The following is a 27,037-nucleotide window of genomic DNA, read 5'->3' on the forward strand; positions in this document are numbered from 1 at the left end:
TTCGCTGTTATTTTGCTTCTTCACACGTTTCCGACTATTTTTCATGTCTTTTTAATAATTAACATTACCATTAACTTATGTATCCAATTTCCTGTTATAGATAATCAAGTTGCCTAATCATTATTCTTATTGTTCACATTACCATATTTTTTTATGTTTTTGTATAATAATCCTATTTATGTATCATAGGAGGTACCTCTGGCAGTTTTTTTTTTCAAGAGTCTGCGGCCTCCTGCTGTAATACTATTACCATGTAACTCGAACATGACTGTTGCGATAAACTTGACTTGACTTCAAGATGCGGAAAGGCGTCTTTGTGACATTCCGGATTGGTCAGCCAGTAGTGTCTGCACAGGGAATAAAACTTTATTTCGAATGCCTATCTGGAACTTTTCTTTTCTTTTACCGCACCCTTTTCTTCGGAGGACAGATTTTTTTGTGATTCTGTTTTCTTTCTCCTTAAATATTCTTTCTTTCCTTCGCCTTCCTTACACAATAATGTACGAACAGACAGTACGTAAGTCTTCGCGGGCTACTTTTTGTTTTTTTTTCGCTTTTCCTGTTGCGTGTCTGTGTAAAGTATAATAATAATGTACTGCAGGTTAGTGGTTACACATTATCTTATTCCTATATACCGCAGCGATGACCGATTCTTATTGCTGCGGCCCTGCCCATTTTTTTTAATAAGTGGATTTTTATACGTTTTTCTTATTTAGCCAAAGATTTTTTGGTATGTGGTGATATTGAGTCTAACCCTGGCTTGACTAAAAAAGAAATGTTGATGCAGCTGCTATCTGGTCAAAATAAAATCAGTGCTACCGTAGAAAATATGAAGTAGACCAACAAGAAATGGAAAAAAATATCACTGCCTTAACGGAAAGAATTGACAGGATGGAACAGCAGCTTTCCTGCTCTAAGAAATTAACAATTCAAGTAAATGATATAGAAAAATCGATTTCAGATCAGAATGGTGCATTAGCTTCGTTCAATAAACAAGCGGATCACTTGGAAAAGAGAAATCGCAAGAACAATTTAATAATATACGGTTTGGAGGAGTCTTCTGTAGAAACCGGCGAAGAACTAGAAAACAAAGTTGTGAAATATATATTAATAGAAAAACCGCAAGTAGCCACCCTAGCTATAGAAAAAAGCCATAGGCTGGGCTCAAAAGGTAAAAAAACTCGTCTTGTAATCCTTAAATTCATGAATTTTCGTGAAAAAGCAACTATCCTCAAAAATTCACACAAAGTAAAAGGCACATCTTTGTCTCGCTCTCTGAAGACTTCTCCAAACGGGTGCGTGACATGAGTAAAAATCTGTGGGTAAGCGCAAGTAAAAAGAGAAAGGTCAAAGTTAAACTCGTTTATGATAAACTTAGCCAAAAGCGTGGCAGTTTGGGCGAGTTGGTATGTCATAACTGTTTAAGGCTAGTAGCGCCGCTCAGGGCGAGCAAAAAAAGGTAAGAGGTAGGGGTAATCAAAGGGAGCTATCGGTTTTCTTGCTTGGTTTTCTTTGTTGATGTGACATGGTTTGCGAATGTATAAGTAGTCTTGTGTCACGAAATAAACCTCAGTTGGAAGTTAGCGCTCACCCTGTTTTCCGCTCCCTTTGATTACCCCTACCTCTTACCTTTTTTGCTCGTCCTGAGCGGCGCTACTAGCCTTACACAGATAAACTTAGCGTTGACGGAACTCTTTACACGTGGAATGACGAGAAAAGCCAACGTTATCTATTAAATAAACAGTCCCATAAATGACCAATAACACAACCCTTGCCCATCATTACGAATCCTAAACATAAATTGCAGAAGCCTATTAAACAAAACTTCTGAACAGGAAGGTAATATACTTTTTCACGATCCCGACTTTGTATTACTAACCGAAACATGGTTGAATAATTCAGTCTTCGACGGTGAATTTTTACCTGTTGGCTTCAATGTATTCAGGAAATACCGCGGTGCTAGAGGAGGCGGGGTTTGCATTCTTTTTAAACATTCTTTGAATATTATTCAAATGCCTGATGTATCTAACGTTGAGTCCCATTTCTGGAAAACTTATCACAGAAATGTTAAATACCTTATCGGTGTTTTTTACAGGCCACCCTCCTCTGAACCTACCGATCTTGTTGAACTGAAAAACATATGAGCATTCATCTTAAACAAGGGGATCGGATTATTTTATGCGGCGATTTCGACGTACAAAGTATTGACAGGAACTTGTTGACAGTTCAGAAACAATGCGACAGAGCAGGCGAAGCAATTATTGAACTGGTATTTGCCTTCGACCTATTACAGAGTGTTGATGACTTTACTAGGATACAAGGTCATACTAAATCCATACTTGACTTGTTTTTTTTATACGTGGTATTTCTGCTTCTAATGCTCAATGCGAAATTTATCCCGGCATCTCTCATCCCCAGATGGTACTACTAACGCTTTCTGGTGTATCTGTAAACGCAAATAAAACAAACTGTCATTTTCCAAACTTTTCGCGCGCAGACGACGTTTCAATAATAGACATGTTGTCCTTTCATTCTGATGCGTTTTCAAGCAGTGACGCTAATGTAAACAATCCCTGGGACCCTTTAAAGGACATTATTAAAGAATGTGTTGATCGTTTTGTGCCCAGTATTGTAAAAAAAAAACAAAGGAATAAGAACCCTTGGTTAACTCGATCTACACTACAGCTCAGAAGACAACTGAAAAGAATAAAAAAGAAAAAAAGACTGTCTACAGAATTTTCGAATACAAGAAATATCCACTTTAACCGTTCAATTCCAAGATCAGGTTGCGAAAGATAAACAGAATTATCATGGGGTAATATTGCTGCATTTTATTTCGTCTTGCCCAGAAAAATTTTGGCATCTGGTTTCTCCTTCATCGCACCACTCCAGTGCTTTTAATATTGAGCGCTGCATTACCCACGACAGCTCAAAAATAGCAAACGCATTTAACGATCATTTTCAATCTGTTTACATTAGAGACTATGACTGCATGCCCAATTTCAGCTCCTTCCTTTCGCCCAATCCGATATGGTCTTTAGTGAACAGGGCATATTTGATATGCCACTACATATTGATACTCAACAATCGTGTGGCCCCTACCACATTCCGAATGATTTTTTAAAGCGGTATGCTGAGTAGGTGGCAAAGCACCTTCACATATTGTTTTCGAAATCATTGCAGGAGGGAGAGGTTCCAAGAGACTGGAAAATAGCTAAGGTGATACCCCTACACAAAAATGGCAGCAAATGCTCCGTAAAAAAATTACCGTCCCATATCATTAATCTCAACCGCTTGCGAATTGATGGAGCACATAATACATAAAGACATTTCAGTATTTCTCGAGGGGCACAACTTCTTCACCAAAGAACAACATCGGTTTCGCAGGAGCTTTTCTACACAAACTCAAATTAATAGAAGCTATACATGATTTTGCGGTTTCCATAAATAATGGAACTAATTATGAAATAACTGTTTCTATAAATAATGAAAATCAAACTGACGCAATTGTTTTAGGCTTTCGTAAAGCCTTTGATACCGTTTCTCACAATAAACTACTTTATAAGTTAAACTTGGTACTACAAAGCTCTAAACCAATATCCTGGATTTCATCGTAGATTACTGACCGCTAACATTGTGTATCTTTTGACCAGCATTGCTCAGGTAAAGTTTCAGTCTCCTCCACTGTCCCACTGGGCTCGGTGCTAGGACCCCTCTTTTTTCTCATCTTTATAAACGACATTGTTGACGACATCCCAGTTAAATTGAACCTATACGCACATGATTGTGTTTTACACTCCGAGGTTCTGACCAGCTGACCAGCTACTCTAAATCAAGCGCTTCAAAGGGTTCCGTCATGGTGGGAACATTGGCAAATATCCCTCAATTAAAGAAGCAGTAGCAATGAAAATTACTCTCAAGAAACTGCCCCTCATTTATTCATACGCCATCAATGACAGTTTTCTTACTGAAGTAACAGAGTACAAATACTTAGGTCTCCTCATAACAAGTAATCTCTGATGGAATAAACACATCGATCAAGTAACGGCAAACACACAACGCAAACTATTTTTTCCTTCGCAGAGCTCTGAAACTGTCCACTCCTACAGTCCGTCTTCTTGCGTGTAAATCTATCATTCTGCCTAGGTTAAATTACGCCGTTGTTATCTCGGATCCTTTCACAAAAACAAATTATGAAAAAGTGGAAATGATTCAGAAAAGAGCAGTTCGCTTTATATACAATCGTTATGACCGCACATCTGTAACAGACTTGTTAATCAGAGCTAACCTAAAACCTCTATATCTACGAGAAACCATCATTCACCTTTAAAATTCCTATATCGAATACTAGCGGGACAGGTTAAGGTTGATGCATCTACAGTTGTTCGACTTTCCTCAGGTTATAACACCAGGGAACGGAATGATCTAACGTTAAAACCGCAGTAATCCCACAATAGTTGTTTAAATATTCATTTTTCTTCTAGCGATTGGAATTTATCAAGAAACGACCAAGTGTTACTGTCCTCTGTGGCTGAGTTTCTCTCAGGCTTGTGCACATAAATCCCGTTCTTTATATATATTTAGTTCTTGTGCTTCGCTAACCTGCTCCGTACATTTATTGCTTTTTATGAACCAAAGGCGTGTGTACCGTATACATGTGTGTGCATGTGTGTTTTTGGATATCTTATGTCTGTATATACCAGTGTATATGTGTGTATATCTATGAGTATATGGATTGCATTGTATACATTTTTCTGTTTTTTTTTCTCTCTTGTCCGCCAATATTGATGTGTCGGATCATCTATCGCTCATTTAGCACCCTACTAAAATCCCGACCAGGGTTTTTAGTATTTTCCCTTTATTCATATATAAGTAATCATAATAATAATAACAATAATAATAATAATAATAATAAGTAGTAGTAGTAGTAGTAGTAGTAGTATTGCTCATGATACGCTGTCAGTGGCAGCGGCATACCTTCGTTTTAGTAATCATCAGCGCATTCTACACAAGAAGTCTATTGGCCATTCTGGTTATTAGAATGATCGCCATATATAGACTCTTTTCTTAATGGGCGCAGCCATATTATGTAGGCAGTGACGCCATCTATGGACAGTCGGCATGTGGCTTGGGAGAGCGCTCCGTATTGTATGCCAGGCATAACCTCGGCAGCAGTTTTTGGTGGTTGATTTGGCGTTCGGGCGTCCTATTTAGGAGGGCGAATCAGAGGCTTTGCTCCTATTTTCTATGGCCAAATTAGGGCTGTAAATGCGAAGTAAACGCATCAATTCCCAGCATTGGACTTTTCTTGAGCCGTCCCGGCCTTATCTGTCGGTATCTCCGCGGCTAGCCGCTGCTGTCAGTTGTTGTAGATGGTGGTTGTGCTTCACACGTCCACGGTGTACGAGCAACGAATTCTGACTTGTTTTCTATGGAGCAAAGGACGAACGCTCGTCGAAATTCTCAGGTAACTGTAGCCCACGTACGGGGAAGTGTGTTTCGTATTTAGTAGTTTGAGGTGGTGGTGTTGTACCATCGCAAAATGCCGTGAGTCACAGACATATACGACAGTGAGCGCGCGGGGAGGCCGCCTGCGTCGCTGACTAATGACAACATGGCACAGGTGCAGCTGAAATTTAGTGCTGCGATGGGACAAATGTCTGAACCGGAGTGGGAACTTCGTGGAAAATATAGCGCAAGGGACGTAGAATAGTACGCATATCTGCAATTACCTGTATGTACGTTATTTTGGCTAATAAAAAGCTAGCGGCAAAGACTTTCTGATTCGCCCTCGTAGTATGACACGTATTCTACGTGAAAAATGGTTTTTTGAGACCTGGTGAAGTGGTTGAAGTAGGCATGGCCGGAGTTACTGGAGGCGTTGAAGGGGACGGGACACCTACAGCTATGTGTGCTCACGTGTCAATTTGAGCCTACAATCAGCCTCAGCGAACAGTGTGCATTTTTTGAAAATTTTTCGCACGAATGTCAACTTACTGCGTGAGTGGTCACGCATTCGCACTGTAATTTTGAGCGACGAGTAGTTAAGAAGCATGTGGCGATCCTAACCGCATGGGTATCATTCTGCTGAGGAAAAAGTTGGGCTGTTTACTTTGACAAGCGTTGAAAATATTATCTGTAGAAACATTGTGCGACTGCTTCGTTTGTTAGGCGCGTTTCCGCCAACCAATAAAATAGGGTTAGTAATAAAAGCGTACCATACCATACCATACTCACACTTGTAGAGTGGTTGCGCCACTGCCTGCTGACTGTGCGAGCGTCCGAAGCAGTAGTAGCTGCAGGATTCTACATTTGTTTGTTCTGTATAGCGCATGGTACAAGCTTGCAGCATGACCATGCGAGGTCTTATTGCGCCATTGGCCCGTGATTTTTTGTATTTTGATTTTTCGCGAAAGCAAATGACGATAAGAAAATAAACTTTGCTCGGTCTTGTTTGTCCCGTCCTCTACGACGCACTCACCCGTTTTACGGTAATTGCGTCCTTACAAATAGCCGTCAGGTTCTTTTGATGCGATCCCCTTTGGATATTACTACGTTATAGGGAAAGAAAGGCAATGTCGAAGCACGAAGCTTGTATGTATAATGCTGCTTTACCAACCGCAATGTTCGCTGTGTTGAGTAATGCCATCGGCCTCATACAAAAGGCCACCGTAAACATAGCACAGGGACATTAAGTATACTAAACTGGAAAGGCGTGAGAACGATGGTGGTAATTGACGCAAATGTTTTATAGCGATCGGTGCTTAGATGTTTCCGAATAGCATTGGGTTGGCCGTACACACCACTCTTATGCTTTAGTTTCCACGCCGAGAGATCAGACAGTGATAACATTTCGTAATTCACGCTGAAACTTCAGAGACGTCACTGCTCTTTGTTGAATAAAAACCGATGCAGCAAAAACAGTTCCCAGCACATACACTCAACGCAGCTGATCATGCACGTCGTATGTTTGCGCCGCCAAGAGAAATTTCCGCTTACGGTAACCGCTCCACCGAAAGGCTACACAGCGGTGCTACAACGACAACGACTTTGTATTCCGTCTCACCGGAGACCGGCCACCGCATTCTGACATTGAACACTGGACCAGAACCTCAGCAAGAGAATACCACAGCCACTTAATTGCTGAGGTGGCCTTCGGAGGAAATAAAACAATGAAAAACACGTACCTGAAGAGTGACGAAAGCAGTGTGTAGCCAATCACAGAGCTTTCAGCTGTTTACTGCTCCATGCCGCATGATCAGTCAACGAAGGTCTGTATGCAAGCAAGAAAAAAAGAAAAAGCGCTGAAGTCCGATCAACGTCCGTCTGAAGAAGAATCCAAAATACACAAAATGTGATAATGAAATGCTGTATGGTATCAAGATCAATCATCGCCGCTATCAAAAATCATTTATCGAAAGCAATTTATCCGTAGCCAAGAATATACTGAAGTAATGCTAGACCAATAAAGGTGTCCTTTAACTTAGCTAGGATGTCGGTTATTTCGTGAGCGCTTACTATTTCTTTGTACTGATAGCTATATTGTCACTAGAGCAAATATTGGTAAAAAATACTCGGATCCAACGTGCATACTGCAATCTATGTGAAACCAAGCGTTTGATAAAATACTGTAAACTAAATGTGATGCGTACAATAATTGTGTAGATTTTATTCCATACAACGTGTAATATCACGGAACGTTTTGTTTGTGCACTGCATAGGCCATAGATTTTGTCTCGTGCAATATTTATGCTCACGCACTGCACCGTTCACAGGCTATACCGAAAATGCAAACACCAAATCAGGCTGATGCACAGTGTCAGACGGTGGCGCAGCGATGCCACAAGAGCGAAGGCGAGGTATGATTGCTTGCGGACGACACACAATCAACACATTTAGGATTTTGTACCCTTTGTGTCACCGTGACACTTACATATTCTATAGCAGGAAATGAAGACAAAACGCTCTAGGCAGGTAGTCTTCCGGCTTGCGCCAGGGAAGGGCCTTGAGTACTAGACTGCAGCGACTTTAGCTGCTTTCCGTGTCCGCTAGTCCAAGCTGCCCAGCAAAGCCTCCCATTGCTCGAAGACTGGAGGGAAGGGGGGCGTTGAAATGTGGAGAAATTCCTATGTTCTTTGGTATAGGGAGGCTGTAGTCACCCCACAGTGAGGATATTTATACATTTATACGGCCACAGGGAAAGTGCATGGCGTATAGGTGGCTCATGTGTGGATATGTGTTTGTCTGAAGTTGGCGCCATGCCACATCTTCCTTTGAGAAGGACTTGTGTGGACGTGATTGTACGCATCTATTGAGTCTGCATCTAACGTTGGAGGACAGTGCAATGTTGTCGGGGTATGGTTTCCGCCGATGGAGTTTCTTCTTGCAGCGCCCAGTTGGCATATACTCGGGCCACAGCGCATGCACGCTGGTTTCCGCTAAGGGACTCGTTTCCTGGGGCTCAGGCTATTACACATTCAGTAGTACTTTGTTGAAAAACAGTAGAATGTGCGAACTGATGCTTTCGTGTTGTTATATCTTCTCTTGTTTTCTTATTTTTTCTGTCCCTTATCCCATCTCCTTGTGCAGAGTAGCCAAGCGGACGCTTATTCTGGTTAACCTCTCTGCCTTTCCTTTCTTGTCTATCTTCCTTCCTTGTGGAGGATTGGCAAAGAATAAGCAAGTAAACAATGGCACAAACACAGAGCCGCAAGCGCAACGGCTCAAGAATAGGATTAAGGAAAAATAAGAAATTGTAGACAAGAAAAGAATCCGTTGTATGTCATGCGCTATACCATTAAGACGTATGCGTGCTTTAGAGATGACTTTGAGACGACATTATATGAACAGGTTATTTATCCAGATGTATCGTTTTAGTACAGAAAACATGCATTGGTTCATTGGCACGATTAGTCGCAGACGTCATGAGAATTCTCAGCGCTGTCAAAAACGGACACTCACTACAATGGCTGTCAGGAATCGCTGGCGCGCCTTTGTAGCCTTCTCCAGCTGGGATATGTGACGCGGCAATCTTAAGATCCTGTCCAATGAGGAAGGTCTTCTTTCAAGCTGGTTTAGAGTGGTACGGGGTCTAAACATTTCATTTTGAAAGGATGGGCAGTTGCGAGAAAGTCTTCTGCAGTTCTTTATTTTTTTTGCAACTACAGGCATTTAAAGCCACTACTATAGGTTATCGCTGTCGAGAATGAGTATCCGTTGGTGAATGCAAAGCCGCGGTGTAAGTGACAAATAGAGAGATAAAAGCAAAGGAAAGAGAAGGCGGTTAACGAGGTGGTGCGCTTCTTGTATTTCTGACACGAATGGCTGACACGACATGCGGTGTATTGCTGATAGATGACAATGTCGGCTTCTGTCAGCAACACACCACCAATACACTCTACTCTTCCTAATAGCCGCAGAATATTGCCCAACTATTAGCTGGTTATCACTATACTGAAAAATGCCTCGGATTGCAAGCAACTCCGAATATCTCGATGGCGAGCCGTGAGAAATATTGTATATGATGTTGATTGGGCGCTTATGAGACGCCAACTGCGTCGGGGGTGCTAGCCTAAATGGATCCGCCAATGCGAACAAGGTAGAACGCGTGCAAACGATCGAGAGTTGCTTGCTTCACGACAAATGCATACAGGTCAGCCTTCTTCCGTATCCCTGTGACGGAAAGGTACACTTCGGTTTGCTGTAGACACCACAAGGTTGACGATGAAGAGTTGGGACTGTTAAGCACAATGGCAGGGAGGCAGGGTGAGCGTTGACGGCGGTAGAGAATCACGTTCGTGGTCGTCATACTGGCAGAAAAGCAATGTAGTTTACTGTAGCCTAAAATGTGGCGACCCTGCGCCCTCAGCGTACGTATAGTGGCGATATCGTACGTCGATATTGGTTCGCCGCGATCAATGATAACTAATTAGGCTGCTGAAGGCTTCCGCGGAAGGCTTGGTTCAATTGTCGTGCGCACGAATTCTCCCGCCGGGATGAGTCTTTGTAAGAAGGACTTAATAGGGCATGCAGTGGTAATCACGAGAAAAGAAAAGAGAACAAGCGCAATACTATTGGTGTGCTTGCCTCAATTACTATTATTACGTCCTCTTTAGGCGTGACCAAACGTTTTCAGAAGGCAGTTTTGGCATGCCTATAGTCAAGGACGCTTCGCTGCAAAGTTTCGGTTTATTGAAGACATGGAGCATTAGGCAGGCCACAACGTTGTTTTTGCCAGTGACTTCTTATAGTGGCGTTGTAGTATGCTCATGTGAAGATTTGTTTCATTGTGTTGTGACAAACAAATAGAACAACACAAACAAAAAGAAGAGGAAATGAAGTCAATGGCAATGTGCAGTTCGGTAGATTAATATATATGTGTGTCCCAGGGCATAAATTATACAGCAACGAATTGCATAGGTATACCTATAGCCATTAGACACCGGCCTACTGATGAGATGTAAAAAATTATGAAATTTTAAAGGGCGTGAAAATAACTGCATGGTTTCTTTTATGTCTTTTTTTGACGTAATAGTTCTGCGGAAACCCGTGGGGCAGAGAGAAGTAACTAAGGCAAAATGAGACATCCACCCAATGGTAGCAGCTACAAAAGAAACCCATACATGCTCCTCGAAAGAAAAGCTTCGCAACTGAAGAAAAATTAGTCCTGGTTCGGGACTCAAACCCGGGACCACCGCCTTTCCGCATGAAAAATTCAATACGGAAAATTGAGAAAGAGACGATTGCGCACAGAGCTATGAAAAACGGGGCACATTTATTTCTCCAACACTGCATGAATATAATTGTTACATTATTGCATCAAAAAAAGTCCCAGCAAAGCTCCCGGGTTCAAAATCTAGGCACGATTTCACGTCAAGGTATTGATTTCAGATCAAAGCGTCAAGACAAAGACTTGCATCAAAATGTGCCAGATTCATTTCCGCTTGACGCGCCAACGCTTCGCTGCACAGCAGACGAAGCCTTTAGGACGCTGAGGTTCAAGTGCACATGCACAAGTTCTAGCACGCGATCCCCTGCGCGCTAGTTGAATAGCTTGGTGTACATATTTCGAAACTCGGACCAGTTTCTTTCACATGCCGCAGAAGAAGGGGTAACCTGCAGTGCACGACAGGCGAGGGGCGTAAAGGGTGGGCTGAGGCAAAGTTCTTGCCACCGCGTGGATAGATCCACGTGCTTCACAGACTCCGGCACTTCTTCGTTTGAACAAAACTTTATATACGTCGAAAGGAGTCGCATTCTGACAGAAGAATTATGCGGGGAAGCTCTGTTTCTTTAGTTTCTTTTAATTTTATCCTGGTTAAAAAACGAAAAAACCCTGTTTTTTGCCAGAAATGTTCAATTTTATTTAACTGCTTACATCTCTACTCAAGAGCAAGTTCTTGTACTAACGCCTCACTGGCGATGGTGCTGCCGTGACTACCGCTGCTACTTGCGTCGATGTATTGTGTCACCGCGAGAAGGTCGACGAGGAATGAACGACATGGGTGTCTTCATGACATCGCTTGTCGATTCGAAATAAATAATGTGGTATAAATTAAGCGCCTTACGATTTCTTCAAGCACAATAAATCCTCACAAAATAATGAAACATCGGTACATAGCTTCCTGCACATCTTGTTGAACAGTGGGCGCCTAATTCTTCTTAAGAATGATAACTTATTGATGAGAAAACTCTCCTCATTATGTGGAAACTTACTTAACATGAAAAAAAATCAAGAAGAAGAGTCACTCTCGTGGTCAAAACAAGGAAAAAGAAAAGAAGGAAGTATGAACGCATTTCCTCAATGTCTGTACGACTGCTATGTTTCCTTAACCTGAACACTACGGTGTGTATCCTGGACGGCACATCTTCTCGGGGTCCAACTAGAAAGTTCTTTTTCGGTCGTATTGTTTGAGGATTTCCATTTTTATTTTGAGGCATCCACTTCTGCTTTGTGCAGAGTTCCTGCCTCGGTTCTATGAAAGTGCCACGACAGCCGAAAACAGATACTTATATACTGGAGAGAACATTCGCTCAATTTCCATTATTGAACGCCTTAGGGAACCATCTGCCGGACGCCAAAAGAAAGCGGAAAGAATGACAGTCAGAAAGAACAAAACAAGAATGCTATGTTCTAAATGTACCATATCGGAAGAAACACCAACAAAGAAAACGTGTAAACCAACTCGCCTTTTTATATACCGCCAGTGACAGCAAGGACCTGGCTTCTTGTCTTTCGACCCACAACAATAGCATTATACGTGTATAACACTGTCGCGCTTGACCTGATCTATGGCTTAGCCCCTGTATATGGTCCCTTCACGACAGAACCTAAATTCTTCGGAAGAACGCGGTGAATAGCGAGGCCCTCATTACGATGTACGCTGTTTCAAAGAAAGCTGTAGAGTCGTGCTCAGATGGGTGTGGCCCTGAAGCTTGACATGAAAAGCACGGACGGCATGGCCCTTTGTCGTCCGGAGATTTTATCTGAAGGGTGAAGTTCACGTACTCTGTTGGCACCGCCTTCCGGCAAAGTACATTGAAAAATTGCCACAGGCGAGCCTCTTTTTCTGTGCTGGATGCAGTATTATATAAGGTACCGCCCCGTAACATTTACAGGTGTTGATTTACCGTACCGGCTTTGACATGGCGTCCAAGGTCGATTCAAATAGGCCGCGAAGCTTCGGGCGAAAAGCGGTTCAATACAGATTGTCACCGACATCAGCATGGGGGGTTATGGGAGAAGCGATTGAAGCGCGACTATGTTTGGAGGGAACAAACATTGGGAAAGAAAAACGCGTTTTTTAATTCACACGAGACACACTTAGATTCATTCAACGAAAATAAGATTCCTAGTCAATTTTATATATTTGTGACGAGTTAAGAAAATACAAGTTTCATTTTATTATTATTAATAAATGCATTTCTTTTCAGCGCCTATCGCTACAGGGGGCGTTGACGCCACTATCACTCGCAATGCAATGCACGTCTTGAGATGGGCTGAAAGGCGCACTCGTAAAGGTCACCTGTTGAAATACGCCCCCCTCACAGTTTGTGCTTTCTTGCTTGTCGAAGTTTGTGTGAATTTGGTGGCGCGGGTAGCTTCATAGCTTCTTAATCTGTTCAGTAAAAAGTAGTGAGTTACGACCGCCAGATAATTGTGTAGTTGTTTTCGTGTGACTGCGCTGGCCGACGGGCTTGGCATCCGACAATAGGATCAGCACTCTACACCTAAAGCTTTCGTCGGCCTCCAAAGAAAGTATGTTCTGTGCAGGGATGCGATTTCGACAACCGTATGGCTGGCCTTTTCCTGCATCGCTTTCCACGCTGAAAGCTCGGAACACCCATCAAGTCGAATGGCGGGGCATTTGAATTTGAATATATAGCTCCAAAGGAAGGACAACAAAACAAATTTCGTGCCTTCGAAAACAAAATGACGTCACTTCTGCTTTTAACGGACATGGCGTCACATTATTTTTTCTTCCGCCGGAAGTGTTCCCACCACATACAGATGGCGCTAAGCCCCATGAACCGCAGATGGACCGCCATGTTTTGAACGTATGGGCTCCTATGGAAGCTTCACTACCAGGTATATTTACCTTGTGGCGTCTACCATGGCTCCTGCTCACTTATCAACTTGCTTGTGACCTGGCTTCTCTGGACAAGTGGAGGAATCGAAGTTTGAGTAGATACGCACCGAGTAGTAGTACGCATAGAGTAGTACGCATCGTAAGTCAGCGTCATTTCCGATGCGCTGGTAACTGTGCTCCTGTATTGTATCACATTTCTCAGTATCTGCGTTTCCTTCAAGTCAGGCCACGTTGTCATTATTTTCTAAAACGGACGCTCGATTACAAATTTTAACGCTGTATGTACCTTCTGACATAATTTCTTTTGCTTAATGCAAGCGCAAATTTGCTTAGCGGAAGCAAGAAATTACTAACTGTAATCCTCCTTCTATCGAACACTCTGCAAATTGTGAAGGGGCGAACACTTATCTCGAGACATGAAACTTTTGAAGAAGCGCGCCCTCTATTATTATGCGTCATGACAAGGCTTCTCGAACCACTCGATTCCTAATATTGAATGTGCGTTTATTATTAGGTTAATAAATTACTATGCCAGTTATTCTCATTAGTTAGCATAATAATCGGCTCTCTCAGTTTTTAACTAAAACTATTTAGTCTTGCTGCTTTCCCTATGCGATGTCTCTTTTTCACCCTATCTTTCAGCTCGTCCAAAATACCGAAGGAGTTAAAGCCAAGTCTGACCTTCGAATGTAGTTGAATGTCAGTCGACACTTTTTTACAGTTACACCATTCAAACGTTTAAGTAAGTCAATTACTTTCTAAAGAAATTAAGGCGAGATAGCTGTGCAGTAACGTTTGATAGAAGCATTTGACACAGAAAACATGTTTCTTGGACACTATGTAACAAAAAAGGAAAAGAAAAATAATAAAATACCACGTTTTGACGTCCACTCTGAGTCAGTATACCAAAATTTGGTTTTCACGGTGCCCCATGGCAATTTTTCCCTTTCCCCGGTTAGGAGCACTATGACACCCCCGTTTGGCCTCTAGAATAAAAGCTGGTGCGCTAAGCTGTTCCGCCCTACGCTAGTGCATGCGATTTGCGCCAAGGCTATGCATAAAGTGCAACCGCCTTCGTCCCTTCATTGTCAGTGTCCATTACTTACCGCTTATTTCATCATAAGCCGACATGAACCTATGCGGACAACTTTGTCATAGCTTTAGCCGCTCCAGACAATTTATAGAAGTTGCCAAACATACAAACGCTGATGCCTCATGCTGCTCACCGACGAACTCCTTGTCCTCTTTAAATCCACTACAACGATGTCATAAACAAAGGCAGCAGTTAAATATGCATGTGTGCTACTATATCTTGTTCCCGCCGCCAACCACTCGATCACCTGAGTTCCACCACTGAGCGGATATGAAAGGAAAATTGCTGAGAAGGGTCAGCCAGATACCAGAAGCCAGCCATGCAGGTCGGATGTGTCACTCACCAAAGGAAGCTTCGCATCGTTAGTTTCTTTTTTACGTCCCTTCGACCTAGATACAGATACGCGCTTCTCTAGTTGCCAGACCACTTCCTCACAGAACCTGAAAGGCTGTGTGACAGGCGTTGCTTTACTTTTTCCGGGGTCATACGGTGTGTTGCTTCCTACCACGTGTTTGTGAATCAAGGCCCCTGGCGATTTCACTTTGATATTTAGAGCTCCCGATTGCTTCTTTCGGAAGGCAGCGCTCACACGAAAGAGTCCAAGGTGCCTACTTGCTGGCTTTTCTTGCGACGCTGCCTACAATGTGCCTGTAACTGAATATAGTCGGTCGGACGCAGAGGAGTTGCTTTCAGTGTTTTTTGTTATGCTTTGTTGTATTCTATTCTCTTGTCGTTGTTTTCATTATGTCCTGTACGTCACTTGCCTATCATGTTCCCAAAGCGCTTGCCCAAGAGATGGCAGTAAAAAAGCAGACGAGCGGATACAGCAATCACCACGGCACGCCAAGATGAAAGCATGTGCCACGTCGACGAAAGCGGCCCAACACTAGCGAGCTGGTGAAACAGGATCCCAGAGTAATGGTGATCTGACAGAGTAAAAGGTCATAACGGGAATACAAGAAAAAGAACCACGATTGGCAATAAACACGTGTACACACGCGCACAGAACATTTTCGACACATCAGTCGGAACATCCCGTATGCGATGGAATAAGGTAGCAACGCATCTCTCAATAGTATTCTTAGTCACTCTTCAAGACATCTGATCACATGGCATCGACAGCCGCGGAGCTTGCTGCCCTTCATAGTGCACTTCGCATAATTCGAGAGGAACCATCTCAAAAATGGAACGTTTTCAGTGACTCCAAGGCAGCTCTACATTGCTTGCTATCCGCCTTACTCCATGGACCCTACGAACAACTAGTAATAGAAATCGGAGAGCCCCTTCATCGCCTCGTCGAGCAAGGACACGACGTAATGGGCAACGAACATGTCCATGAACCTGTTCGATCTGCTCATGGAGACGGCGTGCAGGAACCAATCTCGCTGTTAAGAACAAATGCAACAGCGAAACTTCGAGTGCTTGCAAATTATGCCCCACGATCACTGTGGAAAACACCTAGCTTACAGGACACATGTTTGCATCGATTGGAGCCCAGTCTTTGACTTTGTACTCCCCTGGACTATCCCGACCCGCGACAACAGTACTTTGCCGTGGTTTGGCGTCCCTTGTGCTAAACATTTTGCTTCCAGAATCATAAAGCAACATACCTGTAGTGCTGCGTGTGACCACAGCGGCAGCGAGGAAAGTACTGAACACATTCTTTGCCGTTGTCCCCAATACAGCGCACAAACGCAGTCACACGCGACCACGCTGCCCGTCTTGACGATCAGCTGCATTGGAGCAGACAAGTCTTGGAACGCCGGCCTATACAGACTTTGCACCACAAGTTGGTCAAGGTACTCTTGAAGCTTTAGCATTCGATTGGTCTATTATAAAGATTATAGTTTTCACGGGCGTTTCCACCTCATCTATTTATGTCGTTTCGTGTCCTTGTTTTATCTATCCTCTATCCGCTATTCTTCCCATCTTTCATTTTCCCTTACCCTTCCTCCGGTGAAGGGGAGAAAACCAGAATTCCTTCTGGTTAACCTCTCTGCCTTTACCACCCCTGTCTCTCTCTCTCTCTCTCTCATAGTCACTGTGGGGTTCTAACGACTCGTTATCATCTCAGTTACTACTGCTAGTTAGCAGTAACTAGTAACTACGTAATGTTACAGCAAAGTGACCACTGTGCTTTGGCCATGCTTGGCTGCTGCTATCCGACCCTTGTACTCTCTACATGCAAAGTATTGTTGCAATGGGATACAAACGCTTTGTGGTGCGAAGTCTTACATAGGTAAGTTGCAGTCATGACACAAATGAAAACCCTCTATTGACTCCGCGCAGACGTAATCTGATAGCTTCCTCACTGGTTCTTGCACAAAAAACATTTCTCTGCATTCAATCATCCCTGACTTACTGGAACTGTGCTTTTACAAGTGTCAGGTGAATGGTCATCTTATCCGGCATAAAAGCAATCGTTTCAACAATTGTTAGCATGTCAAGTATTGTTATCCGCATTAGTTTGCGCGCAGGCCCTTGCAGAGAACGTACAGTGCCCTAGTCTCAACAGCCATTTCAGCGTTTCCCATACTTACTGTCAGCACGTCTACTGCTTCGTTCCGGTTGTTCTTGCTGTAACAGTACAAAATATAGGCCTGACAAGGCTCTAAGGAGTGGGAGAGTGAACGGATTGCGTTTGTCGCTGAGCGCTGAAGTCTGGAACGGGGAAGGCAGTTTCGCGTCGCAACAGACTAAGCGTCCATTGTCTATTGTAAAAGTGGTGTCAGTTTTAGAAAGTGTCGTTGCAGTTTCCAGTCGCTTTGTCTCGCTCGCGGTGTTGTGATCAATATTTTTTCCCAGAAAATGTGCTTTCAGCGGCATTGCAGCTTGCTGATTCATCGCCACCTTATTCGAAGAATAATGAACAGAGTGAGAGCACATATGAGTCGATAAACCTTGGCGAGTGCCATGAAAAGGAACGTAAGATCAAACAATGGATACCCTCTATAATTTCCTTCTATTACGTGCTGCGGCGATGGCATATGCGCATTTGAAATAGGCACCGAATATACACATAAGTTCATGTACTTCAATGCTTCATTGCACGTCCGTGTTAGTGATACTTAAAAGTCCAGCAAAAGCAACCACTATAATGTTGAAAACGTCTCACTTGACAACGTCGACGACATCAGAACTTCCAGTGCTTTGAGTTGCATACGCCTTATTAATGACGAACCAACACACAAATGGTTGATTTTCTGTGACTCGAATACGGCACGGCAGTGTTCACTGTCAGCCTTACGGCGCGGTCTGCACGAGCAGTTGGTATTAGAAATCGCAGAGGCCATACATCACCTGACTGAAAAAGGACATGAAATAATTTTTCAGTGGATACCAAGTCACTGTGGTATCATCTGCAATGAACGTGCCGATCAAGCTGCACATTCAGTTCATGTAGAAGACAACCGCCTATCAATCCCACTGTCCGAGACTGATGCTGCGAGGATGCTTCGCCTGATTGCACGCCATTGCACTACATCAAAGTGGAATGAACCACATTTCATGCAGGTTTGTTTATACACCCTGGATCTAACCTTAAGCCTTGGACTTCCACCAAGACTTCCTCGAAGAGACGACCCGTTTGTGCAGGCTATGGTTGGGCGTTGCGTTTAACAATGCCTACACGTTCGGCATAGGAATGGCAGACAGCGCAGCATGTGGCGATTGCTGTGACGCAGAAACAATTGGGAATGTTCTTTGCCAGTGCCCGAAACAATTAGGAATGTTCTTTGCCAGTGCCACCAGTACAGTGTGTAGAGACAATCACTTTCCGCCGTGCTGAACCAGTTGGACGACCAACCTCTGTCGGAAGAAAGAATTTTGCAACATCGACGGGACTTAACATCGTATCAGAAGGCCGTGCAAGCGCTACTGCGCTTCTTGAGATCGACCAGCCTGTGTGAAAGCGTGATTGGAGCGCCTTTTGTGTTACCTGTTCATGTTTTATTGCGATAGCAACTATATGGACTCCAGGCGCATTTCTGCCGTCGGAGTCATCGTGAGGTTCTGTATGAAGTCCAAGGGCAATAAAATTGTCGCCGCGTGCCGTATGCCGTACGTGCGAGTGAAAGCTTGCGAGGGTGAGCAGGCGATCGCGGCTCAATCTCGCGCACGCAAGGGAGGAAAGCGGGAAGGAACGCAAGGCTCTTGTGGAGGGTAGGGAGGGGGGCGCTCTCTACTATGAGTGGCTCTGGCGGCCGCGCGCGCCCGCCCCAGCCGCTCCATCTTGAAAGCCATCTGCGACGGGGACAGAGTCTGCCGTGAGCGAAGTTTCCGCGGCTTAGTTCGCGTTGACGCGAGACGCTGCGCGAAAGTCAATTCGCTGGATGCTGCTGCCGCGCTTTCTCCCTCCAGCGTTTTGACCGTGAGTTTCCGCGTGTCATCGAGTGAGATGTGTTCACGTTGTTTTGTGCGCGCGTGACACCATGCTTGTTAATTTATTTAGTGTGCTTATGTTTACAAGTTTATACGGCCATAAAGCTACTGTCCTTACTTGCTATATCTATCCACTAATGTGCTATCGCAATCGATGTCTCGCCTTCCGGCCAAAACTGCGACTTTCTTTCTGCCTCTCTTTCTCTGTCTCTTTGCCCTCTTTCAACCCTCTATATCCTCCCTCCCCCCAGCACCAGGTAGTAAACTGGAAACGCGCCTCTGGTTGACGTCCCTTCCCTTCCTCTCTCTTTCTTTCGTGTTTCTCTAGTGATCAGCCCTGATACCAAGTACAGTCGATCGCGAAAGTTGACGGGGTGTATGTTCCATGAAATATTTGAATTTCTTTACAGTTTGTGCCCGCAAAAAGTAAAATTATGCAACTGTGTGTTGCACAATGGGGGGATCCACGCGTTGTAATGCAGACAGGAAATCCCATGTAACAGTTGTCAAACAAGAGATGTCGCTGAAGCCAACGTTTCAGCAACGCCCGACTTTGGCTTTACGACTCTCTCTGCTCAAAGACCGTCGATTCCTCACAAAAATTGAGTACCGCTTCCCCCCAATGACATGTGACCGTAAATTTACTCAGAATAAAAAATGAACATTATTTTGTTGGATGCTTATTAGCAACATAAAACGTCGATATGCGATTGCTCAATGCGTAGCCCTCACGAATGCGTTGTAAGTTTGCTGAAATCAACCGTATTCATTTACTGCGTAGAGATTAGGGAAGCGCTCATGAATAGGAAGAATATATATAACAACTTCACGGGTCACATATTTGAGCGTTGATAATGGGCAGTGTCACCGAAGGCTCCCCATAGCCTTGTCACGTCCGCAAAGTTTATTTGTACCAATGCTACGCATTTTGATTGGGAATGAATAAGCATTCGTCAGTGACACGCCCAGCTACGTGCGACACACTAAAGTGACTGGACTGTACTGACGCTTGTGACTGTCAGCAAACATTTATCTGCGAATATATTTACGCTGATTGCACGTCTTTATTATCTTTCGTATGATTGTACAACCTAGAAACCCCAGATCACTGGAGGTCAAGCGCATAAAGGCCATTACAACGATCGTCGTTCTCTTCGACGGCCTGAAGGTGCCCAACAACGTCTTGTGTGGGCCAAGTATTTTACGATGTACGCTTTACCATCGACAAACGGATGTATGCTACGCATACGGAAGGTTAGGCTACCGAGCCGACGTGTGCCCGGTGCCAGAAGATGTGATTTGCAGAAGTTGCAGGAAGTTATTCGCGTCCGAGGATCACACATGCACCCTCGAGTACGCCCTGTGTGGAGGGCCTCATAATACAGCGGACAAGCTGTGCAGACAGCAATTCCAAGTACCATATGTGGTTCGCAGAAGAAGACATGAATGTCAGCGCACCAAACCACGTGCACCGACCGGCGTCAACGAGGTGCGGAGCCGCAGCAGACCACCCTCGATGGCGCCAGGCTCTTCGTCGAGGAGCGCGCGCTCCCGCTGCAGGGAGCGCTCGCGACCGAGGGGACCGCCTGCCATTCGACTACAAGCACCACCCGCTGGGGAGACTCGCTGGGCCAACAGTGTCAAGTACTGTGTCAAGGGAACGTCAACCACGCTAATGAAGGAAGTATCACCACTGTCAGAGCATGGCGCGGCTAGGATCCCCCAACTCGAATGCGAAAACGCTCTGCTAAGGAGCGCCTTTGAATGTTTTAAAGCGGAGGTAGGCGAACTAAAATTAGCGGCCACGTCGCCGCATTCGCAAGCTGTTCCACCATAGGGACGGTATACATGCCCATTGAGATCCCGTTGGAGACGCCTGTAGCCTGGCGCCCCGCTAAGAGAGCCCTGTCAAAGCCCTTACGGGATGAGGGAGTGAAAGGGCTCAAATTTGAGTTTAAGGAATTTCATGCCGACATGAGAGAGTTTCAGGCCCAATTGAGGAATACGCTCAAGTCCCTTGGCGAGGCGTTCTCCACCCTGAGCGTGAGGGTCGGAAGGCTTGAATTCACGGCTGGTATTGGGTCGTCGGGTTCGGCGGTTAGAGATCCGCCACAGGGGAAAATCTATTGAAATTGTGACTCATGGAGAGTCGACCAAGTAACATCGTAATCTGGCAATGTAGCTGTCATGGATCCCAGCGTAAGAAAGTGACCTTGCATCAATTCATTAGATCTCATCCTAACTGCCCGCACATTATCCTACTCCAAGAAACGTTCATGGGCTCATTCAACTTATCGGGCTATAGGTCTCACTGCTTTTCGGACAGAAGAAAAGTGCCCTCTGGACCCTTGTCTCGAAGAAGTTCACCACCATAGTTCAGGATCTTTCTTTGAACCATCAAAAAACTGAGCATTTCTTAATCGAGGTCATGCCAAGCGGGCAGCTTCGAACGAGCCTCTTCATCCTCAACATCTACAGTACTCTTTGAGACATGAGACAACGCTTCACGTCGCTCATATTCGGGGCAGTCGGAAAGGCTGGTGGGGCTCCCTCATAATTGCTGGGGACATTATAGTCCTGCATCAGGAGTGGGGTACCACCACACTAACGCAAAGTGTAGAGATCTATGGCAGGCGGCTTCGGACCACGAACTCACTCTAATCGCTGATCCCTGTTTCCTTACCAGAATTCGCAATTCATGCTCCAGAGTCGCTGCTCCGGATCTCACCTTTATGGCCAACTCGAGGTCGGTAACCTGGCACAACCTTAACGAAAGACTCGGTGGTGATCATTACATTCTTACCACCTTGATTGAAGTACAAAGCAGGCTCCTAAGGTAATTCAAATCCAGAGATTCAGAGAGCAGGGTGCTAAGGACAACCACCCACCGGGATCTTTCGACCACAGGGTAGCACAATTTAAAGAGGATGTGGCTGCAGCCACCAAGTCCCTAGTTACTGATCTTAAGGTTGCCATGATGGGCAGCCATCTAGCGCAGTTGCTGGAAGCCAAAACGCCATTCTAGTCAGGTGGAAAGAACAAAAGCTCAATCGTAGACTCCGCAAAAAGATTGCTGAGCTAAATCACGAGATTGAGGAACACTGTCAGACGCTCTCTAGGCAACAGCGGGACAAAGTTTATAGCTCGGCTGATGGCCAGATGGGCACGGGTGGCAAGTGGAACTTGCTCAAGCACTTGTTCAATTAATCAAACTCGAAATCGAACCAGAGGGGGCAATCGGCAAAATCCTCCATGTAGCCAAACATGAAGACTCAGACCAAGAAATATTCTAAATAGTAGCGCAAAAATGTCTGCCGGTTGATCTCTCATGCGACGCCGACTATCCTCGTTACGAGCGTTCGCACGCGAAGCGTCCAGACGAGCCTCTCAGCACGCTGAAGTGAGGGAGGCCCCCACGGAACTGAATGGGCACTCGGCCCCGGACCCGCACGGGGTTCCTCAATAGGGTGCTTTGTAATCTGGACAATGCTTCCATACAAACTCTCACGGATGAGGTTAACAAGGTGTGGGAACAGGGCGCCATCCCGGAATCGTGGAAACTGCCGTCACTCGTCCTTATCTTGAAACCGGGACGCTCCCTTGGTCTGTTTATACTCAGGCCAATATCGCTTACATCCTGTATAGGCAAGGTAGCCGAACACGTCATTAACACCCAAATTCCTGAACAAATTAAAGAACACGGTCTCTTTCCGTAAAACATGATTGGCTTCCGGCCGACAATCTTGATCCAGGACACAGTGAAGTTGATCAAACAGCAGATTATCGAAGTTCAGACGAGAGATGTCAGCGCAATCCTGAGACTTGACCTCGAGAAAGCTTTTGACAATCTCTCGCACATGCATATTCTCAAATCCGTCTCTACTTCTGACTTGGGACATAGATTCCATGCATTCAACTGCTCCTTCCTCAAAAGCAGAAGGGCCACAATTGATATAGGCGACTTCAAATCAGAACCCATCGTTCTTGGCTCCAAAGGCACGCCGCAAAGTTCTGTGGTCTCACAACAAATATTCAACATTTCTCTCTGTGGGCTTTACAAAAGGCTCCTGCAAGTCCAGGGCATACATCCTACCCTTTACACCGACAACATCACCGTCTGGTGTACTGTCGGCAGCGGTGATAGAGTGGAGGAGGCACTCCAACAGGCTGTGGATTACAACGACGCTTTCCTTAGCGGAACCGAACTATATATACGAGTATCTCCGAGCAAGCCGGAACTTTCTTTTTACAGACCCAAGAGAAGGGGTGTCAAATCAAAAGGCTGGGTCCCTCTCTCAGACGTCAATATAAAGCTTCGCACCAGCTCTCGTAATCTCATTCCTAGAGTAGAGGTCATCAGAGTTTTTGGCATGCTTATAGAGGCTAATGGCACTAATGGGCAGACCATCAACAAGATCACAGCTAAAACGGAAAGCATGGTTCGGCTTATCACTATAGAGTGTCCAATTCTCGCGGTGGCCTCAGGGAGGACACTTTACTAACGTTGTTCCACGTTTCTTTAGTGGACCAGACTACCTACGTTGCTGCCATACACTGCTGTCAGAGTCATGAAAACACTAAGCTCAATATCCTGATAGTCAAGAGCATCAAGAGAGTCCTAGGCGTCCCTTAACGTAATATCACGCACCGGCTAATGCAAGTGGGTATTCACAACAGGTGGGAAGAGATAATTGAGGTACACCATATGGCTCAGATGGACAGGCACTACTCCTCGGCCGCAGGCAGGAGCATCCCAGCAGTCATAGGGTGTAGTCCAGCTTTAGAAGATTAACGCAAACATAATTTCACTAAGCAGCAAAGGGCGCACATTACGGTCTCTCAGTTTCTCCACAACGTGCATGCGCAGCACATTGCGGGGAGGTGGAGGGCCAGGGGTGAAGCCCTGCTCAAAAACCCGGAGCCTGCATGTTTCGTAGACGCGGCGCAGTACAGTCCATCGGCGAACTTATCGGCTGTCACGGTTGATCACACAGGTTTTGTTCTCCACTTCGCTTCTATCAGGAACGTCCCTCCCGCTAAGGCTGAGCAGGTAGCTATCGCACTCGCTCTCCTTGACGATTCTAAGCAACAGATCTACACAGACTCACGAGCAGTGGTCAGGGCTTTTGCGCCCCGATCGGTATCAGCTGAGGTAACTCGCATTTTAGGTCATAGGGATATTTTTACTCACACAATCATCTGGTTTCCTGCTTACCTCGGATCACATCTGGCCTCCATGGCCAAGCTGAACTAGATCGCCCTCACCCGAACGCGTCAACTAACTCACTGCTCTGGCCAGCCTGGATGATCTTCGGATTCCAATCTAGCGGCTTTTGGGACGTTCTCCTCACTTTTAGTGTGATCATCAGACATTATCATCTGGACAGGAGGGTCTTCCCCTTCCACATGAGAAGCTCTCTAGAGCACAGGCATCCACCCTCCACATGCTTCACAGCAAGTCATACCCTAATTTTATTCCCACAGCCAGTTCATCGAAGGCCTTGATCCAGCATGCCCAGATTGTGGCGCCGCTTATGAGTTAGATCAGATGCTCGGGCAGTGCCGCTGATTACAGGGTCCTCAACGCATGACCAAAGGGGAATGGAGCTCCATGCTCAGGAGCTCAGACCTTCTACATCAACTCAAGGCCGTCCAGAGTGCCCGCGACGCGGCGGTGAATCTCGGCGTATCCGTCCCGACGTGGGAGCGGCCCGCTGATCTACCGCCTTGAGCGGTAGCGTACTTCAGGACCTAAATAAAGTTCTCTCTCTGCCTGTCTGTCTTCCCTTTTTCTCATCCATCTGTTCCTCTTTAACCTTCTAGAGTGTAGGGTAGCCAGCCAAACACGGACTTCGTCAATCTTGCTACCTTAAATAAATAAATAAATAAATAAATAAATAAATAAATAAATAAATAAATAAATAAATAATACATTGAGGATATCGAGCTATACAGCAATATTGCTAGAAAACACTAGAATTCTCTCAAGAGGGATAAAATGACAGTAGTTGAGATCTGCTCGCAGACTTAGGGAGCATGCTTTACGACATGCTGAAAGTAACTATCAGTCGTATTTGTTAATTTAGATGCATTTTTTTCTTTGTCGATATTTTTTTATAGTGTAGAACTTACGACATTTACCTCAACTCCTACGTGAACGTGGTTCATGATTCTGATGTGTTGCATGGTTGTCATATTTCATGGTATAAGTGTAATGTCTGGGTGACCTTTGACTTTCCTATCTTAATTAGGAGCGTTTCCATACGTTATACGAGGTTTGTAGCTGGCGTCCGCGGTATAGGACGCCCGGGACACCGGGGAACACGTCATAAGTGATATGTGGAAGAAGTTCAAAGTGGGTTATTGCCAATCTTACAATAAATTACACATGCAAGTGCTCCGGAGGTTTACGAGTGTGTTTTACTAAAAGCGCAAACTTTCGCCCGCTGCCGTGGCGTCCATACAAGTGCCGCTGAGATCAAGCTTAGCAAAAATGAGGAGACCGCCATGTAAAACCATCATGCGAAGGCAAACGCGGCTGCATTACATACAGAATTTATAGAAGAGTTTCCTCAGCAAGTGCTCAAGAGCGTTTTAGGCCATTTCACGCTATGTTTAACCAGTTTCTCGATGGAACATTACGTTACACCAAGCGTATATTTTGTGACACTAATGGGCACCTAAGGGTGCTGCGCAGGCAAAGTTTGTGGGCTAATTGTGGACTTTGTAATAAATAACGCGTTGAAACGCTCCCGAGCGTGATGAGTGTGCTTTGCGAGCGGTGTAAAATTTAGGCCGCTGCCCTGACGTAGTTACAAATGCTGCTGAGATCTTTTCCTTTATTTTAATGGGTGGACCAGTATAGCAATAACTTGGCAAACATAAATCCGTTTGGATAAAATACTGCGCTTGTAAACCAATTTTTAAACAACTTTACGAGATTTTCACGTACGGCCGCTATTAGCTATGTTTCCCCATGCCCGCAGAAACATCTGTACCTTACACCAAATCTATATTTGGTGGCAATGTGCTGCGAAACTTTAATATTTCTGGCCTAATTAGGAGCTTGCAAATATTTTATGAAACATCCTTGTTTTCGGTATTTTCATGAGTTATGCGCGGCTCGTAGTATGCTTCCTAGGAGTTGCCTGTGAGCTGAACCAGTCACTTTGTTTACGTTTGATGATACTAAGCACGGTGCTATAGGTGATTCGCAGACAAAGATGGCAGTCGGTGAACAAATTGCTGCTATTGCAATAAATTACGTATGCGTTTGCTACGGAGCGTTATGAGCCTGTTTTACGAATGGCATAGCTCACTGTCCTGAGAGGGCAACAATACCACCAAAATAAGTTTTACCGAATACAGGGGGAACACAATGTCAAATTTGTATGCAAAGTGAAATGTATGTTGATTTAATGCTGTCATTCTAAAAATTTTCTTATTAAGTGATCGGAAGCGTAGTGTGGTCAATTCAAGGCTATGTTTCCCAATGTGCCGAGAGAGCGCCACGACACACCGATGTTTACATTCCGCGGAAATGGGGGGCAAGTAAAGTTCAATGTGTAGTGAAAGTTTAGGCTTTCTGGCCTAAGCGTTGTTAAAGATTACTGCACCGAATCCTTGTACCTATTTGCATGCGTTATAGAGATCCGTAGTAGGTTTTCCCGCTGTATTTTGGGAATTAATCCGACAAAGCCCAAACACCATCCCGAATCAAGAAAAATTAAAGCAACTTCTCAACCTTTATTGCTGTCCACGGAGAGTACATTGGTACCAAAAGATCAATGATATGTTATTCAAGTTAAAAGATAGTTAGTGTGAGAATTAATTAGTAAGTGACATTCTGAACTATGACTGAAACGTAGCTCCAGTATATAAAAAACACCACTATGGTGTTTCGGAGCTATCAAACTTGGCATATCAAATTGAGATATGGGGTTTTGTGGAATTAACTTTGGCATCCTCGTTATAT

At 44.7% G+C, this 27,037-nt stretch overlaps 1 protein-coding gene across 5 annotated transcripts in view; it reads right to left on the reverse strand.

Moving 5' to 3' along the window:
- The window catches only part of LOC142572354 (calcitonin gene-related peptide type 1 receptor-like), a 260,219-nt gene that overhangs the window by 131,568 nt on the left and 101,614 nt on the right, over positions 1–27,037 (reverse strand). For 4 of the 5 annotated variants that reach the window (XM_075681410.1, XM_075681408.1, XM_075681411.1 and 1 more), the window contains one exon: positions 7,188–7,273. The gene's annotated coding sequence lies outside the window, so the exon portion shown is untranslated. Of the gene's footprint in view, positions 1–7,187; positions 7,274–17,222; positions 17,330–27,037 lie in introns of those variants that run through there. The other variant, XM_075681413.1, reaches the window with a different exon arrangement.

The sequence above is a fragment of the Dermacentor variabilis genome, chromosome 2 (genome assembly GCF_050947875.1).
Source record: "Dermacentor variabilis isolate Ectoservices chromosome 2, ASM5094787v1, whole genome shotgun sequence".
NCBI lineage: Eukaryota > Metazoa > Arthropoda > Arachnida > Ixodida > Ixodidae > Dermacentor > Dermacentor variabilis.